The sequence below is a fragment of the Primulina huaijiensis genome, chromosome 3 (genome assembly GCF_012295235.1).
Source record: "Primulina huaijiensis isolate GDHJ02 chromosome 3, ASM1229523v2, whole genome shotgun sequence".
Lineage (NCBI taxonomy): Eukaryota > Viridiplantae > Streptophyta > Magnoliopsida > Lamiales > Gesneriaceae > Primulina > Primulina huaijiensis.
Genome location: NC_133308.1, coordinates 2,227,539 through 2,235,987, shown reverse-complemented (window position 1 = coordinate 2,235,987; position 8,449 = coordinate 2,227,539).

Sequence of the window (8,449 nt, the reverse complement as noted above, 5' to 3'; positions counted from 1 at the left end):
GTATTGGGAACCAAAATATTTAATTTAATCTTCATTTTTCGTGCATGCATGGATGCCAATTTATTTATTTTCATTTGAAATCAAATGTAGTTCCTCCAAATTAAAAGAAAAATGGTATCGTACTAATGTTGGTCATTTAAATTATCGAGATTAGGTTTAGTTAGTCTTGTATCTTTAATTTTTTATTTTTAAATTTATTGACTTTGCACTGCACATGCACATGAGCGCTACATCGACATCACGTCAGCCTCATATTAGTATCATGCTGGAAAAATGACAAAAAATACAAAAAAACAATTAAAATGTGTTCTGATTATTCGCTATTCTTTTGTTTGCATTCTTATTTTTTTTAAATCTTTATTATTCCAAACCATGTTCAGTTGCACTGCTTGATGTCCAAGAAAGATTATTTACATGTTTATGTTTGATTTTAAAACATTATTTATGTTATGTTTTTATAAAATAAATTTAATAGTTTTGTTTGTAAATTAATACTGTTGGTGAGAGGAATAAGCATTGAAGTTATACAACAATAAAATAGCTTTCCTCTAGGATAAATACAAACTAACGCAAATTATATAATCTATAAGAATCCCATAAAATTTAAAAAGATTTAAAAGCATGATTGAATTAATAATTTAATAATTAAAGAATCCAGATATTTTAGGAAGTTTTATCTAAATTTGTCTGGATCGAAGTACATACGCCGTACAAGTGAAATAATATACAAGTCGACAAAAAATTTCGGATTAGTATATATTTTCGATATTAATCAAATTTTTACCATATAAGAAATATATTGATAGAATTTTTCATGTATCATGTAATATATAATATGGGTGAGAAACATCTCATGCTAAGGTAAATGAAGACAAAATGGATGGTGTTAATTAATGACACCCATGCTTTTTGTGCTGCAATGGTGTGTTTATATATGGTGGATTGGCATTGCCTCCTCACACCATTCACATAGATTTTGTAGTGTTTGTTTCATCAGTAATATAACATCGTTTCTCCAAATAATTCCTCTTTCTCTCGTAGGAAATAATATTAAGAATGGAGAATTCATCAAACCTTCCTCAGAAGCAATGCCCTGATCTCACTCTTGATGAAGCTATGGAGCATGAAATGAAAGATGGTCGCCTTTTGAACGACCCTAACATAGATCTCAAGAAGATTAGAAGGTGAACTACTTTAATTTATTTTTTTAAAAAAACTTTTGACGTTTGAATTCGGACAAAAACAGACCAAAGTTGAACAACTTAAAATCGGATATATTCTGTTTGGAAATGTGAGAGGACTAGTACAGGTTTTTATTGCACTGTCACTTGAAAAAAGAACCCATGCTTTTTCAATTTTTTTTTCACCAGAAACAATCAGCTGTACATGTTCACTTAATGTATAGCATTAAGCTAAGTGTATATATCTAATTAATGGACATCTAAACTGACTTTTTCGCTATGCATCTAATATTTCAGGAATGTATCAAACAGACTCTCCGCCCAAAGATCTAGAAGTAGGATGGTAAACCATACTCGTGATTTGGAAAAAATGATCAAGGATTCAGAGGTTAATATTGGTTTATTGTGTGTGTGTGTGTGTGTGTTTTTTTTTTTTTTTTGCTCAAAATTTAAATCTCAATCATTGATATATGTTGAACCCTACTAATTAATGCTATCGTAATATACTTACCATGCATTAATTTGCAGTCACTAACATCCGTTCTCACCCCACAAGTGGAAAGCTACACAGAGAAGAAGAGATTGTTGCAGCTTGAAAATGACTCCCTCCGACAAAAGTTGGAGAAACTCTCGATTGAAACCAGAAGTCAAGAAAGTAATTAAAATTATATATCATACATCACAATATATGAAATCTCCTACTTCAAATAAAATCTGTCTACGTACAATAGATGCATGCATGATCTTCATTTTACTGTATATAACGCGTGCAGTGGAAATCGAAGAGAAGAGAGCTGAAATAAAAATGCTAAAAGAACTCCAGAAAACTGCAGCAAAGAATAAGCATGCAGCCAATTCTGAGGTAGAAGAGATACCGGCTGATTTTTATTTCGAGCAACTCAAGGTCACCGACTATCCAAGCATTGATTTCTACCAACTTTGTCTCCAAAATCAGCAGGAAACTTCCAGCTCTGCAGTTGTCCCCAACATGGCACCAGATTCTGCGATTGAACGATCCGGTGAAGAGATTAGACCAGCCAACGAAGCGGCCGAGTGCAACCAGCAGGAATTTGAAGATGTGGACCAGTACATCAACTTCGATGCTCTGGATGCTACTGATCCATCTGTTGGTGAAATGAGTTAAATTTTGGGAGGGCAGGGGGGAGGATGTTCACTGCTTGCAATTTTTTAATTTTATGTGGATTGTGTTTTTTTTCCCACTGTGATTTTTATGCGTGCTTACAGTATTGGGAACCAAAATATTTAATTTAATCTTCATGTTTCGTGCATGCATGGATGCCAATTTATTCATTTTCATTTTAAATCAGATGTAGTTATTCCAAATTAAAAGAAAAATGGTATCGTACTACTGTTGGTAATTTAAGTTATCAAGATATATTAGGTTTAGTTAGTCTTGTATTTTTTATTTTCTTTTGAAATCTACTGACGTTGCACTGCACATGCACATGAGCACCACATCGACATCACGTCAGCATCATATTAGTATCATGGAAAAATGACAAAAATTACATGAAAAGATATCAAGTTATTATTTAAATTTAATTGCACTAGAAATCAAAATTGCAATTTGCACGTAATAAGCACACTACCGATGTCCATCCATGTTTCATTCATGGATGCCATTTTATTCTATGTCATTTAAAATCAAAAAGTAGTTATCCCAAATTAAAAGAAAAATGCATGGTATCATAAAGTTTGTCGGAATTCCCAATGTGTAGACTCAAATTCGAGCCTTCCCCTCCCATAGATTAGGATTTCAAAATAAATAAATAAATAAATAATTAAATGTGTACTGATTACTGTTGTTTTCGCTATTCTTTTGTTTGCATTCTTATTTTTTTTAATCTTTATTACTCCACACCAAGTTCAGTTGCACTTCTTGATGTCCAAGAAAATATTATTTACGTGTTTATATTTGAGAGTGTATATATATTTAAAAACATTATTTATGTAATGTTTTTATAAAAAAAATTTAATAGTTTTGTTGGTAAATTAATATTGCTGGTGAGAGGAATAAGCATTGAAGTTATACAACAATAAAATAGCTTTCCTCTAGGATAAATACAAACTAACGCAAATTATATAATTTATAAGAATCCCATGCATAAAATTAAAAAAAGATTTAAAATCATGATTTAATTCATACTTTAAAAATTAAAGAATCCAGATGTTTAGCTAACTCGTTCCATTCCTGCTGCACCTCACATAATTAAGGCCGGCAATTTAGAGGATATTTAGTGAAGTTTATATCGGATTTGGCTCGGATTCGAGTTATATGCCAAATCAAAATTTTCACCATAGAAGTGAAATAATATACAAGTTTGCACGCAAAAAAAAAAAATTCGAGTTACCATAAAAGTTTCACGATATTATTCGAATATTTACTATAAATCTTAGAAATCGAAAATAACCGATCGATAATATTATAGGTGAGTAACATCTTGCTAAGGTAAACAACGACAAAATATATGGTAACAATTAATGACACAGTTGCATTTTGTGTTGTGTANAAAGAAGATTAGAAGGTGGATGAGCGATTCCTTTTTACTCTCTTTGTGAAAGATTGCTTATTATCTTTATTTCATTGTCAATTGGAAATAATATTAAAAATGAAGAAATCACCACAAATTCCTCAGAAGCAATGCCCTCTCACTCTTGAAGGAGCTATGGAGTATGAAATGAAACATGGTCGCCTTTTCGATGATCCTAACATGGATTTGAAGAAGATTAGAAGGTGGATTATATTTAGTTTATTTTTTTAAAACCTTTTTACCGTTCGAAATTTGAATTTAATTCTTAAAATTTAAAAAAGGTTTACCTATTATGGGAAACCTCCTATATGAGTAAGAAGCTCTTTGACTCAGTCGGGATGGTAAATCGAGAGATCGATGTGCACCAGTAGACAGGGACCTGAGGGAGATGACAACAAATACCGACCTCATAGAATACCCCACAATATTTCAATGAAGCATATGCTCAACACGAGAATTGATCCTGCATTGCCAGGGCATATGGGTGGAGTTGTATCGACTCTCATTTATCCTATAATTTTTATTATACCGACTCTTAATTTCCCCATACATCTTTGCTTGACATTAAGCGAAGTCTTTATATCTGATTAATGGACATTTAAACTCATTAGTTTAATTACTCTGCTTATAATATATATTTCAGGACTATATCAAATCGGCTCTCTGCTCAAAGATCTAGAATAAAGAGGGGAATCTATACTCATGATTTGGAAAAGATTGTCAAGGATTTAGAGGTAAATATTGTTCCTTTGTTTTTTTCCCTCCAAATGATTAGGTATGATTTAAAGACTTAAATGAAACTTATATTTAGAAAAGTTCCATATAATTTTTTTTAATATATGAGTGAAAAGAACCTTACTATTATCATATTAGGGAACAAAGATTTTTTTTGTCAATTAACTTGTCCAATTTTGTGTTTTAGTCCATTAACTTGTCAAAGTTTGGTTTTGATACACTAACTTTCAATTTTGGATTATTTTAGTCTAATTGCTGACGTAACATTCTAGAAGTTTGACAATTTTCGATTTTATATCAGTATTTTCTGATGTCATTTCAGCAAATGAATCAAAATAACCAAAAATTAAAGTTAGTGTATCAAAACATAAAATTGAACAAATTATTAGGAAAAAATCTATTTTCCCTTTATATATACTATCATTATATACTTACCATGTATTTGCAGGTACTAGTATCCATTCTCACCCAACAGCTGGAAATCTACAAAGAGAACAAGACACTATTGCAGCTTGAAAATGATTCCCTCCGACCAAAACTGGAGAAATGTTCGAATGAATCCAAGCGCATAGAAATTAATTAAAAACTTACTTCTCACTAATATTTTAAAGGGAAAACAACAATATTAGTCTTGTGTTGTCAAATTTCAGTCTTGATTCCGTTGTCTTTATTATTTTGCAATTTAGTCATTTTCCTACAAGACATTAATGTGACATCTACGCTGCGTCTACATAACGCTGATGTGTATTGTGTCATGTCAACACTTCCGATAAAATGACTAAAATTGACAAATTGAAATATATGTAATAAACTAAGACTGAAATTAAACCACATAAACAATCAAAATCGCAAAGAAACAAGAATATATAACCAAAATTGTAGTTTTCCTACTTTAAATCGCCACTTCAAACACAATCTAGCTACAATAGATGCAAGCATGATATCATAATATATAGCTTCATTTTACTATATTTTACTTGTGCAGTGACAATCGAAGAGAAGAGAGCTAAGATAAAAAGGCTTAAAGAACTCGAGAAAAATGCTCAGAAGAATAAGCTGCTTGCCTCAGATTCCAAGGCAAAAGAGATAGCTTGTTTCGGTTTCGAGCCACTCCAGGTCGCACCGTATCCCAATATTCATTTGTACCAAATTTGTCTCGAAAATCTGCTGAAAAATCCGGCCAGATCTTCGCGTGTCCTCAAAATGGCACCAGATTCCGCCATTGAACAACCTGGCACGGAGATTTAACCAGCCAAGGTCGAAGTTGAGAAAACCATCCAAGAGTATGAAGATGTTGATCAGTACATCAACTTTGATGCTCTAATTAGTGCTGTTAATGATGCAGCTGATGGTGAAAACTGAACTAAATTTTGGCCAGTGGCTTTTGGGATTTTATTTATTCATTTTCTTGTTCTTGCAACAATTGATGGGATGTTGTTCATGCATTTTCTCGTGCATCATTTTAATTTTAATGTATGTCGAGAAAAATAAGTTGTGTTTATTTGTCTTAATATAATCTGAAATTTGGCTCATTATCTTGAGATTTTTATGCGTATGTGCAGTCAAGCATATATCTCCTAATTTATTTTATGTTGTTCGTGATATACATGCACGTAAAAAGCACACAACTGATCTAGGTTCATGTTTCATGCATGAAAACCATTTTATTCATTTTCCATTTCAAGCCGAAAGGTAATTCTTCCAAATTGAAAAAGAAAAAAGAATCGTACAACTTTTGGAATCGAAATTTTGGTTTTTATTTTTTACGCCATATACATAATGCAGAATATATATAATTTGAAGTTGAAAAAAAAAATTTAAACTTCATTCGGAGTCTTACTCGAGCGAGGCAAACTCACCAAGTGACTACTATAGCCAGGGCGGTACAGCTTCATGGTGTGGTTCGAATTAAGTACTCAAAGTTTAATATTTAATTTTGGTCATATATATAGTCTTAATATGTTGTATATCTATCGTAGACACTTATGTGAGCACTGCATGCTAAGGTGGTGTCTAACTTTTCGTTGTGATAAGCATATCAAAATTGTACATCGTGATGAGTGTTATCTCCGCGATATTCACATAGGTGTCCACAGTGGATATGCCGGCAACTTCAAGTCTTCACGTGTTGTGGCAATCGAAAAGAACAGGGCTGAGATAAAAATGCTAAAAGAACTCGATAAAACTGCACAGAAGAATAAGATCGCATCAGGTTCCAAGGCAAAAGAGATACCTGATACAACCATCGAAGTATCTGGTAAAGAGATCAAACCATTTGACGAGATGGAGAAAACGAACCTAGAGTATGAAGATATTAATCAGTATATAAATTTTGATGCTCTAAAAGTACTGCTGATGCATTTGATGGTGAAAATTATGTTACAATGGGTAGGGTCGATGAATTGGGATGTATCATGTCCGGTGAAGTAATATGTTGGGTGTAATAATTGTTTGTGTTGAATAGACAAATCGAAACGTAGTGTTTGAGCTGTTATACAGTTTAAAAGATATGTGTTGCACTATTATTGCTAACTTTAGCTTTTGGTAAAACGATAAATGTTCTGCATGCCATCAATTTTTTTAAACATATTTATCGAGTATCAATGAAACAAATTTTATGGTTGCATGCATGTGTAGCGAGCTTCGCTCTTATGTATTGCACGTAAAATGCACACTACATTCACGTTTCATGCACGAATGCCATTTTTTCCACTTTCATTTGAAATCAAAATGTTACCTAATTAAAGTTTCAAAAAAATATAGTTCACTAATTTTTTTCCAAAAAAAAAAAAGCTTTACTAAGTAGTTTGATAAATTTTTAATTTTAATTTGAGATTTGTTCATTTTCATTATTTTTGTAAATTCTATCAGATATAATCTATATATGATGAATTAATATTTCTCCTAATATAATAATATGTATACCACACCTAATAAAATCAGGAAAAAAAAGATGACTAATTTGAAATATCTATGGATTCACACTAAATCTAAATGAACCGACTCGGTTCACGAGTTTTTTGAGTCAGCTCGAAAATATTTAATTCATATTCGAGCTTATCGAATTCGAGCTGAACTTGAGTCCAAATTATTTTGTTCGATAGTTGGTGAGAGCCGCTCGCGATCTTTAGTATTTATTAATATAATATAATTATACATTAAATACATAAATTTCGATTATTTCAAGTATTTATTTTCTAGAATTAATTCAAATAGTTCGTGAATATGTTCAAATCTTTTAAGCCGAACTCGAGCTTTAATTCGAAACGAATTCAAGCAAAAAGTTTTAAAAATTTCGAAATAATGTCGAAATCGAATAAAACTAATTTCAACAAAATTCAAGCTTTCATATTCGACTACGCCGGCCCCTAAGTGGGACCAATCTATACATATTATAAAAGTGTGAACCAAGGTCAAAGTTTTTTTATTGTGTATTGTCAACTTTGTCTTTAGTTTGTACATACAGGAGAAATTTAGTGAGGATGTTTTTGTAAAATCGGTTATTATGATCGGGACAAAATTGTCAAACTATATTTATGCTAGATAAATATCAAGTTGCCTAAAAAGCTGAAACTCTAAAATTTTTTATTTTTATTTTCTTGTAGGTGAATAGAACAAAATTTTTTCACAAAAAATATTAATTTGAAAAGATTGAAATACCAAAATATATTGGTTTCATTTACTCATAGATGAAGTGAAAAGAATTTTTTGGCAAAAAACTTAATTTGTAGATTTTTTCACAAAAAAATTAATTTGTAGAAGATTAAAATACCAAATTTCTTTTGTTTTATTTACTTGTAAATAAAGGGAAACCATTTTTTCCACAAAAATTTAATTTATATAAGAGTATGATATTAAATATCTTTTATTTTACGTTCATTAAGATTAATTATTTTCAAACGAAGAATTAAATTGATGAATCCAAATAATCAAACTAATTTTTTTTGTTTTACTAAGTTGGTGTCTTGAAGAGGGTTCAAT